We start from the raw sequence: 11743 nt of genomic DNA, 5'->3' as shown, positions 1-11743 counted from the left end.
CATTGGAGCACCCATCTTCATCATTGAAGATTTATCCAAAATCCCTTGTGGTTACATTTAATCTATTGCCGGGCTTAGATTATTTGTTAAGGTATGCTTGCTAGTTCTTGTGTTGCTAGTTGGTGGAGCCATTAGGTTTTTGTTTGTGAAAGTAGCCATTGGGTTTTTCTTTCTTGAGCTTGAATCTAAATCATAACACTTATCATCTTCTTCTTCTTTTCCATCTTTTTATTGTCATATTTCTTGTTTGGGTTATTGGATATTATTGCAAGAACAAATCCGGACAACATATGTTTATTGAATCCTTAAGATTCACATTATTTGGTATCAAGAGCCATTGGTTCTTGTTCTTGTAATTGTTAGAAATTTATCAAAAAAAAAAAGAAAGAAAGAAAAAAAAAGTGATACTTCAAAATATATCCACGGGCTTTAGCTATAAATCGGTATACATATTGTTGGGTATGCCAAATTGATTATTCCAAAGTTGTAGACCAAAATTGAATCAATTGTTGGGTCTATTGTTGTTGGGTGAAATTGTGCACACAAATTGTTTGTTGATTTGTCCCATTGGCCTAGCACCCTACTTTCACTTATCTTGTGGCTTCTTGGACTAGTTTTCACTTGCCTAGTTGTATATCTTGTTTGTGCTATTTGTGCAACCCTTGAGATTACATCGTCGAGAGCAAGTGAGAGAGAGTATCTAGCCACTAAATCTCTAAGCCTTCCGAGAGATTTTGGGTGTGAGTTTGGGGAATTGGGGACATGCTTTGTGGGTTGGGAAGTGAGCTCCTCCCTAAAATCTCCATTCTTGAGTGTGTGCGTTGTTTGTGTTACTAACAAAAGGGACTTGTCCCTAGTCTTGTGCAATTTGTTTTGTAGGTACTTGAAATGGTGAACTCTAGGCATGACTCGCCTATAAATCAAGTTGCCTCACCATCCGATGTTACTATCGAAGAGATGTTCTCCTCAATCATGAAGGAGATGCACGAGGTGCGGGACAATGTGAATGCTATGCAAGGAGGATTTACGACTTTTCATGAGGATATAGCCCTCCTCAGAGATCGAGTTAGGCATAACCATTCCATAGCACCTAGTGACCGAGAGAGACATGATTGGAGTGGCTACAACTCAAGGTACCATGATGATGGACTTGATAGAGGGAGTAGAAGGGAACGAATTCCAAAGTTCCATGGAGAGTCACACTCTAGGGGGATGAGGGATCATGGTCATCATAAGGTGTATGAGTGGCTAATGGGGGAAGAAACCTCAAGTAAAGCAAGGAAGAGCTCAAACTCTCAACATTATGGTTGTGGCACAAGCGGAAGAAGTGTCCCACCAAAGAAGGTGGACTTATCTCATCCTAGCTATCACACGAAGGTTTCGTCGTGGTTGTCATCCAATTTCCCTCCTTCAAAGAGCTTGATTCAAAGTGAGCGTGACAATGTTAATCGCATTGTTAAAGAGCGTGTCAAATATAGGGTGGATTTTATTGCCAACGAAAATGAAGAGCAATGTGACGATGAAAAAGAGTCTACGGCCATATATGAAGAAGACACACACCCAACTTTCAATGATGGTGTGTCAAGCATAGTGGAAGCCGAAGACGAATGTGAACCGTTGAATGCCCTTCAAATCTTGAACACCGAACCAAAGCTACATGAGGTTGCTAATGGAAACAGGCACTTGAGAGAGGATCGAGAGAAAGAGAAAAGCTAGAGAGTGAGGGCATGCTTCAAAAGCCAATAGAGTGTGAGAAAAGGCAAAAATGTGAGACGCAAAAGCCAAGAGAGAGTGGTGGGGGTGAGTGTGAATCAAAGCTATCAAGAGAGGAAAACTACAAGCATGTGAGAAAAAAAAGTGGCTTGTTAGATTATAAGGTCAACCTTGGGTGGGCACTAGATAATCCTTTGCTTTTTGCCCTTGGTGAGAAATATAAACTTTTACCCACTAACACTTCTTATATTTCTTTTTGTGTTGATGAGCCTTTTATAGTGAGTAAAATTGAAGACATGGAAGTGAGACATCATGATGCAAATGGCTTGGAAACTACCTCACCGAAAAATGATCAAGAGGAACAAGAGCAAGTCGAAGAACTCATTGCCCAAGGTTCAAGTACACTATCCTTGCTTCCTTGTGATGTTTCTTTGAAGTGCTTAGATAAGATTGATGTGTTGGACAATAACTTAATTTGCAAAATTGATTTGAACCATGTTGAGCCTATCTTGTACTTAAAGCATGAGTTTGTAAATTCAAGAGTGACACATGTGAATAAGATTGATTTTGAAAAGCCGGCTTGTGATGATAGCTTTGTCATTGGTGATTTGTGGCATCAAGAGCTTGAATATTTGAATACCAAGTCCATATTTTCATCTTATGTTGACCCCTTCTTGAGAAATCCAAGCATTGATTAGTATGTTATTTCGATTTTGGATTCTAACTTGAAAGATGAAATGACTTCCTTGCATACTAAGATGTCTAAGCCTTCACTTATTCGCAATTTTAAGTTTCATAAACATGTGGATGAGAATGTTGATGACTTTAGAACTTGGTATTTGCTATGTTTTCATTGCAAAATGGTTAGACCCTTCAATGGGATTGGGATGTTCTATGGTTGTTTTGTGAAGGACTTTTCCACTCACATGTCTTTTGTGGGTTATGTTGTGATTAAAGTCATAGTAATGCATTGTTCCCATGTGTGTGCCCATGTCTTGAAATTGTTAGAGCAATTGAGAGAGACTTATTTTTATAAGTTTCTTATGTTAATTGATATTATGTTTTACAAGATTCATGTGGTGTTATACAAGGTTCACATGTCTTGTGTTGAGCATACCCTACATGCTATGCACAATGATTTTTGGTCACATTATTCTCATAATAATGATCACTTCTTCAAAGTATTGGAGCAATTAAGTAAGCATCATGTTGACAAACTTGATTCTATATTTGGCATAATTCCTTGTAAGCTTCAAGAAAATAATCTTAAGATTGAGGTCTCCTTTGTTCTCATTGCTAAATTCGTTTTTGAATGTGATAGTGGAAGTTGGTTCGTTGATTGTGATTGTGAGAACCATCTCCTTGTTTGTGAAATATCTTTTGGGTTCCAAAGTGAAATCAACCTCTTGTATTGTACTATGATATTTGATTTGGACTCGCTCGATTTTGTAGGTGTACTTGATCGGGATTTGAGGACAAATCCTTCAAAAGAAGGAGAGGATGATGTGAACCCGAGTGTCCCAAAGAAAAATCGAAGAACCGGATTTGAGGACAAATCCTTTCACAAAGAAGGAGAGGATGATGTGAATCCGGGTATTCACAATCATAAAATACAACGATGTCGAGGGCCGTGGGTTGATTGGGGTCCGAAAAGAGGGTGGAGACATGTCAAGGTGCTCAAGGCCTCGTGGGGGGAGGGAACGGAAGCGACGCCCATCCAAACATTTCTTATGGAGTCATTTGCCCCTCACTGCGCGACTTTCGTATAATGGTCATAACTCTCTCATCCGGACTCCGATTGGGACGTTTAAGATACTCACGCGAAGCCCTTTTGAAGACGAAGATAGTGCTTTTGGAGGATTCCAGAGAAATCGCCCGACCGGGCGATTTTCAAGGGGAAAACGCCCGACCGGGCGTTCTGTCAGTTTTTGGTCGCGAATTCCAGAAAGTTCGCTCGACCGGGCGTTTTGCATGAGCCAAAACGCCCGACCGGGCGTGTTGCGCGACTTGCGTTTTTGGACTCTTTTTGTCTCTTTTATTTAGCACTTTTAGTCCCTTGTATAAATACCAATGTCTACGGTTTTGTGGGGGGACTTTTGAACATTATTGAAGAACAAAGACTCCATTGGAGCACCCATCTTCATCATTGAAGATTTATCCAAAATCCCTTGTGGTTGCATTTAATCTATTGCCGGGCTTAGATTATTTGTTAAGGTATGCTTGCTAGTTCTTGTGTTGCTAGTTGGTGGAGCCATTAGGTTTTTGTTTGTGAAAGTAGCCATTGGGTTTTTCTTTCTTGAGCTTGAATCTAAATCATAACACTTATCATCTTCTTCTTCTTTTCCATCTTTTTATTGTCATATTTCTTGTTTGGGTTATTGGATATTATTGCAAGAACAAATCCGGGCAACATATGTTTATTGAATCCTTAAGATTCACATTAAATTCCCCTTGTCTTTTCGTATCACTAGAGTTGTTAGAGCATCTCCAGTGGTTCTGGACATGCAATAGCCCTCCCATAGCCTTGCCACTGCCACATCATCAGCACTAAAATCCTCCTGCCACATCATCTGGACATGCAACTGGACAAGCAACTGGACAAGCAACTGGACATGCAATAGCCCTCCCATATCCTATCCACATCACTAATAACAATTATATAATTTAATTTACAATCGTAGCAACATACGAAATTGAATTTACGAGACAAATACAGGAAAATTGAATAATACTATTAAAATTTAAAAAAGTACAATAATTTAAAAAAAAGTACATTAATGTAAAAAAAGTACAAAAATTAAAAAGTACAATAAAAAAATTACATAAAAAATCACTCCTCGCCGCCGTCCTCGCCTCCATCGTCGCCCAGCCCCGAAAATGATGTCCAAAGCGCGTATATAGAGTGTTTCGAAAAATTAAAAAAAAAATTAAAAATCTGACGCCGATCCGGGGCCTATAATGGCGCCGTGAGGATCGGCGTGAGCACGCCGATTTCGCCAACGCCGCTCGCAATGGTTCGGCGTCAGCACCGGCGTCCGCGAAAAATCGGCGTGCCGGTGACGACGCCGCGCTTGGAGATGCTCTTAGAACGGCCACTAAATTAGATTAAAACTCACCCCGAGGTGCAAAATCCATAGATTAGAAGTTAGGATAAAGTCTTGTTCTTTAAAGGCCTAACATCTAATTCCCAAAAAACATTAAAACCAAAGAGGTCACATAAAAACTCAACTATCCATAGTGTTATTAAATAAAGAAAGAATTATTCATAGTTCAAATTAATTATTTCATCTCTTGACTAATTTAATTAATCCTAATACACTCAAGAGGTAGTTAATCAATTGAATATAGAAGGCACAAGGATAAATCAAACAACTGCAAGAGCAAAGCAATGAAGAATTCAGGGTTTAGGGTGAAAGAATTCACTGCATGAAAATTATTTCCTTCATCCACCAATAATAGTCCAATTTTGCCATTTTCATCTGCCCACTAACAAATGTCTCATTTATTTTTTTACTACTTTTGGTAATCCACTCCACGTTCACTAACTTTATTTCACTTTCATTTCACTAAAAAACTACTCCCTCCGTCCCACTTTAGGAATCCCATTTGAGTTCGGCACGAGTTTTAAGAAATGTAAAGAAAAATTGGTGAAAAAAGATAATGGAATGTAGGTCCTACTTTTTTATAGTATTAGTTTTATAATAAAATGTGAGTGGAAAAAAGTTAGTGGAATGTGGGGCCTAATACCATTTATGGAAATTTTCAACTGAGACTCCTAAAGTGGGACACCCAAAAATAATAAACCGGGACTCCTAAAGTGGGACGGAGGGAGTAATATATAAGAGTAGGACTCACTTTCCACTAAACCTTTTCCACCCACATTCTACCAAATTTCTTAGAATTCTTGTCTGACCAAACTTGGCCTTTTATTGGTGGACGGATGGAGTATGAAATTAGAGCATCTTCACCAATAATTCCACAAAAGGAAATCAGCTAATCACGTTCGTAACAAAATCCAGAGACATATTCAAAGACATTGTTTAGAAATAAATAGACTAAAATAAGAAATCCTAGAAGTAGGATAATCGGAGTGGAAGCTTCGTCTTCAATCTTGCGATGAATACTCGTTGCGTGTTCGTTCTTCATTTCTTTCCAAGGTGAAAAAGTTCATTTTGGGGTGTGTAGGCTTCCAAATGAGTGTGGGGAAGCGTGCCAGGGCCTTTTTATACTTAGGGATGAATTTTAGTGCGCAGAGGCGGTCATTCCCGGCAAGTCGCCGGGTTCCTAAAACGGGCAGAGTTGGCAACTCACCGGTCTTGTTTGACATTTCCCTTTATTTCCGGAGAATTTTCGGGTTGGTCTTTCATACGAAGTCAGAGACTCGCCAACTTTGTTTTGCATTTTCCTAGACAATTCAAGCTGATAATTGGATTCGCTTATGGTGAGAACCCGACGACTCACTGACTGTGTATAACGTTTACTTCAATTTCGACCCTGGAGCCTCCCTTTCACCTTTTAATACCTATTTTGAAACTTTTTTTTACACATTCTTCACAAAATGGTCAAATACCAATATAATAGAAAAGTAGTCATAATTACGCCAAATAATAGACAAAATACGATCAAAATCATGCAAGAGTACCTCTCTAAAACCATGCAAAATGTAAGTATATTAGTAGCTTACAATTGTTGTTAGTGTTTAGTTTCCTCGTCCAACCAAATAAGTAGTTGAATTGAGATTGTTAATTTAATGCAAGTTTTATTTTCTCAAATATTCGAGTTTAATTTCTTTATTAACACTTGACAGCTAGTTAGTCTTGTGCCTTCAATTTTTGGAGTTAAGGTTAGTTCATTTTCAGATTAAGCTTTATAATTAGGTTAGTTCCATGTTGATATTTGTTTTCTTTTGTTGCTTACATAAACTAGTTAAGGGTTAGTTCATTATAGTAGGCGCTTCAATTTATTTAGTTTGTTTGTCTAAGTCGTCGTAGCTTGTGGGCTTGTGGCATTTGTTGTTTTCCACTTTGACCTAGATTATTATGTTTTGAATTTAGTTATTCTAGATCAGGTCAGATAAAGTTTTACCGAGTCTTTTATTTCTTTCCGAGTGTTATGCTATATACGTAGGAGTCAACTTAATTTCAAGTTTAAAAGTAATTTGTGTTCCAACTTCAAAGTATTCTCAATTTTCTTCTTGAAACTATTTTAATATCTTTCTTTTAAGCTCACAATCTTTAAAATTCCAGACTCGTGATTCCAAAATGATTTCAAGCACTTCTTTGTTTCAAAACCCTACAAACCACCGTCCCTTGTGGGTCGTCCACCTCCCCTGCACTAGTTGCTCATCGGCAACCAGCTCGATAACGATTGGATCCTTTATCATACTCCCTCCGCCCCAACTAAGTTGAGTCATAATCATTTTTGGGATGTCTCAATGAAGTTGAGTCATTTACTTTTTTGACAAAAACAAAACATCCAATTACTCTTACTTTATTTCATCAAATACATTACTCTCATTATCTCTCCCACTTTTTAACATAATTTCTTAATATTCGTTCCCAAAAGTTATAACTCAACTTAGTTGGGACGAATGAAGTATTAGGTATGTATTGAATTGGTCGAATGCATCTTTACATATGCATGGTAGTTGTAGAGTGGGCATTCTTGAGGCAAAAAGTTGTAGATTTGAATCTCTCTAATGCTTCTGCAGACCTAACCTATCATATGTAATTTTTCAAATATATAATGTACTCATTTGATAGGCAAATTACGTTATGTAATTTTTCAAATATATAATGTACTCATTTGATAGGTAAATTGTTGGATATTTTAGTGTAATTGGATTAACTTGATTGATCAAAGTGCTCATAATGAGACATCAAATAAGTTGGAAGTGCGGAGTGTACACTTATTTGAATTCGTTATGACTAGACGGGGGTTCGGGGGCAGAGCCCCTGGCTGGGGTCAGCTTGGAAATTTTTTTATTTCCATTAAAGTTGTTGTACAAAAAATCTTCATCCGGAAATGTAATTTCCAATAATTGAAGGACTATTTTGCAATTTTAGAAACCCTTTGAAAATCGGTTAAATTCGGTTACCCAAAACGAAGAGACACAACTCTTCGTGAAATGACGCAATGTTTCGCTTCAACCTCCTATATTTGATCAATTCTCGGTTCTAAGTAGTGATCAGAATCAACATACGAATTTTTCGATAAACCTGAATTGTATCCGATCAAATATTGATTGAACCACCAAATTGATTTGATCTGAAAGTGTTCTCACGCCTTTCAGTATATCCGATTTGTTCATGTTTTGTAAAACTCTCAACACAAATTACGTTTCTAGACACGATTTATACTTCAAGAATCAAGTTACATTTTTAGATTAAAATCTCTCCAAACAAACATGACCATAAAATATGAAATTACTTGGTATACACAAAAAGTTAATCGTTGGAGACTTTAATGGAATAAATTACAGAGGAAAAGGACCATAACTAACATGACCATAAATAACAAGCCCACCGCCGTGAGATCGAAGTGACTTCTATTCCTGAGGAATTTAGGAAAAGAAACATTGCTATTGAGAATTATCAAGAGGGGACGAGCAATCTAATGCTCAAGGAGGTGGGGTCCATCAAGAAGAAGAGGGAGAGAAGGGAAGTAGAGGGCCACAACCGCCGTAATAGAGCCAACCACCGTTGCGGGAGGCTCATTCCCAATGATGAATCCCACTGATGTGAACAAAATAGATCACTATACGAAAATATCACAGAAACATCACTCTAAGCATGTTTTTACTTCACTGATATGAACAAAATAGATCACTATAAGAAAATATCACAGAAGCATCACTCTAACCGTGGAAAACATCACTCTAAGCATGTTTTTACTTCATTGATGTGAACAAAATAGATCACTATACGCATATATAACAGAAACATCACTCTAACCGTGGAAAACATCACTCTAAGCATGTTTTTACTTCACTGACATGAACAAAATAGATCACTATAAGAAAATATCACAGAAACATCACTTAACCGTGGAACACATCACTCTAAGCATGTTTTTACTTCACTGATGTGAACAAAATAAATCACTATACGCATATATCACAGAAACATCACTTAATTAAATACTTTGTCAAAACTAATTCATAAATTAAATACTTTTAACAGACTGATTCTAACTATCATATTATATGTTTTTGTTTAAATTTTTTTATTTTATTTAAAAAAACATTATATTTGATTTCATAAAATATTAAACTCTCGTCCAAAAAAAAATATTCTCATTTATTGACAGCACGAGTTTTAATGAGAAATTGATAAACTAAGAGAGAAGAGGTGAAAAAAGTGGAAAAGGTAAGAGAGATAGGGAGAAAAGGTAGGTAAAGTAAGAGAGAGGGGAGCAAAAAGTGAGAAATGTATGAGAGAGAAACTTTCAATCTTAAGAAATGTGATTGTTTTTTTTAGACAAATGGTAAATGAGACTATTTTTCATGGGGGAATGAAGTAAAATAAAAAGAATAAATCAGCATTCATTTGCTCTCCCCGTATTTTAATTTATGAATTCAACTAAGTTTAATACTCCATCCATCCTCCATTAATTGCCCACTTTCACTTTTTACCATAAATGGTAAGTATTAACTACATTCCGCTAACTCATTCCACTCTCATTTTGTTACTCCCTCCGTCCCACAATAATTGTGACTCTTATTGTGGACACGGGTTTTAATAAATGTAAAGAAAAGTTGGGTGGAAAAGTTAGTGGAATGTGAGACCACTTTTTTATATTGGTTTAATAATAAAATGTGAGTGAAATGAGTTAGTGGAATGTGTGACCTACTTACCATTTATGGTAAAAATGAAGTATGACAATTATTGTGGGACGGGCCGAAATGGAAAAAATTGACAATTAACAGCTACATAATGCACTACCTAAACCAAATAATGCACATACGTATATTCCAATAACAACAATTTGTTAGTAATGTCTACGTACTATACCCTAGCCCCTAAGCTTATTAAACCCTTAGGGGAAACAAGAAACGTGTGTCAAACATCATAACATGGTACATCTTATTCGTATGCATTGCAGTTCACATATTGTGAATTATATAGTTAATAACATCCATTACTCGTGACAATTTGGTGAATTATTCGTATCGTTTTATAATTTGTTATTAATGCGTACGTACTATACCCTAGCCCCTAAGCTTATTAAAGCCTTAGGGGAAACAAGAAACGTGTGTCAAACATCATAACACAGCACATTTTGTTCGTATGCATTGCAGTTCACAAATTGTGCATTATATAGTCAATTATATCCATTACTCGTTACCATGTGAAGATTACATACATGTATACGTACTATACCCTAGCCCCTAAGCTTATTAAACCCTTAGGGGAAACAAGAAACGTGTGTCAAACATCATAACACAGCACATCTTGTTCGTATGCATTGCAGTTCACATATTGTGCATTATATAGGCAATTATATGCATTACTCGTGACCATGTGGTGCATTATTCGTAGTGGTTTCCAGCCATTATTACATTACTATTGTACCCTCATAATGCACAAAATAGGACAAATAATGCAACACGGGATTAATTACCCAATGTTGATCTTGACCGTCCATTTATCTAATCTAATGACTGATATTAAGAAGGAAAAAGGAGTAAATATAGGAAAAGGAAATGAATACATCCCTATATATATATATATATATATATATATATATATATATATATATGAGATCAAATACAACCCTTATCTATAATACAAACTACAAACTTTAATCCTACACTCCTTGTAAGTAATCAACGGTTAGCAATGAGATTCATATGTCAATGTCAACGCCTAATACAAATTCTGTCACTGGGGGGAATGTCAATGTCAACGCCTAATACAAATTCTGTCACTGGGGGAATGTCAATGTCAATGAGATTCATATGTCAATGTAGGAAATGTTGACATTAGAAAAATATCATATATTAACCGTTGATTAATTGTATTAAGTGAGTAGGATTAAAGTTTGTATAGTTTGTATTATAGAGAGTTTGTAGATTATCATGACCCTATATATATATATATATATATATATATAGGGGGGCATTATTCTCCTATTCATCCATAAGATCCTTTCTTCTTCTTAATATGAGTCGTTAGATTATCTTAATAAACGGTCCAGATTGACGCCTCATTTTAATCTCCGCGTTGCATTATAGTGGTTATCTTAATGCATTATGAGGGTATTATGGACAAAGACCGAAAAATGAACCACCATAATTTTGGTAGTTCTGAAATTTGGGAGATTTGGAGATTTCAAATCAGGAGACGGTTCATTCTTACACATTCAATACTCTGTATTTCCTCTCCACTCTCTCCACTCCCTCCACTCGCTACCTTATCGAAACCCTAGTGTAGGCCGCCGTTTTGCTCTCATAGTGAGACCACAAAAATCTTGACATCAATCGTCCAAGATCTCGTCTCCCACCTCCACCGGTGCTAAAGGCGAAGCCAAACCGCCACGAACTCCCCTTTTGTATCCATCAAATCGCCCAGGTATGTTCGGAAAGGGCTTTCTATCGTATTCAAGATTTTGTAGATACGAAAAGTAAAAATTGGAACTTCCACTATGTCGCGTATTTTGAAATTCATAATAATAACTTGAAAAATCCATGTGTTATCTGTATCCGTAGAGTATTCGGTTTAAAATCGTGGATTCTGCTATCTTATATCTGTTTGTTTTGACATATTTAAAATGCCTAAACGAGGTCGTCCGCGCTCCCAACCTTCACAAGCTGCAGGTATATTTGTGTAATTCAAAATCATATGTGTTGAGTGTGTGGAAGGGTAATTGCATGTCTGTTTAGTGCGCATTAGGCCATATTAAAACCGCATTGCAGATGCACTTGGTTGCATTATAGGAAAAAATTTTGATTAATGTACCAGGATTTGTTGTTGTTGTGCGAAAAAGTGGTTCCTGAATGAATTTTATATGCATTATTTTGATTTGTATG

This window comes from Salvia splendens, chromosome 17 (genome assembly GCF_004379255.2).
Source record: "Salvia splendens isolate huo1 chromosome 17, SspV2, whole genome shotgun sequence".
NCBI lineage: Eukaryota > Viridiplantae > Streptophyta > Magnoliopsida > Lamiales > Lamiaceae > Salvia > Salvia splendens.
The sequence above is the reverse complement of the archived record's forward strand: the minus strand, read 5'-3'. Positions refer to the sequence as shown.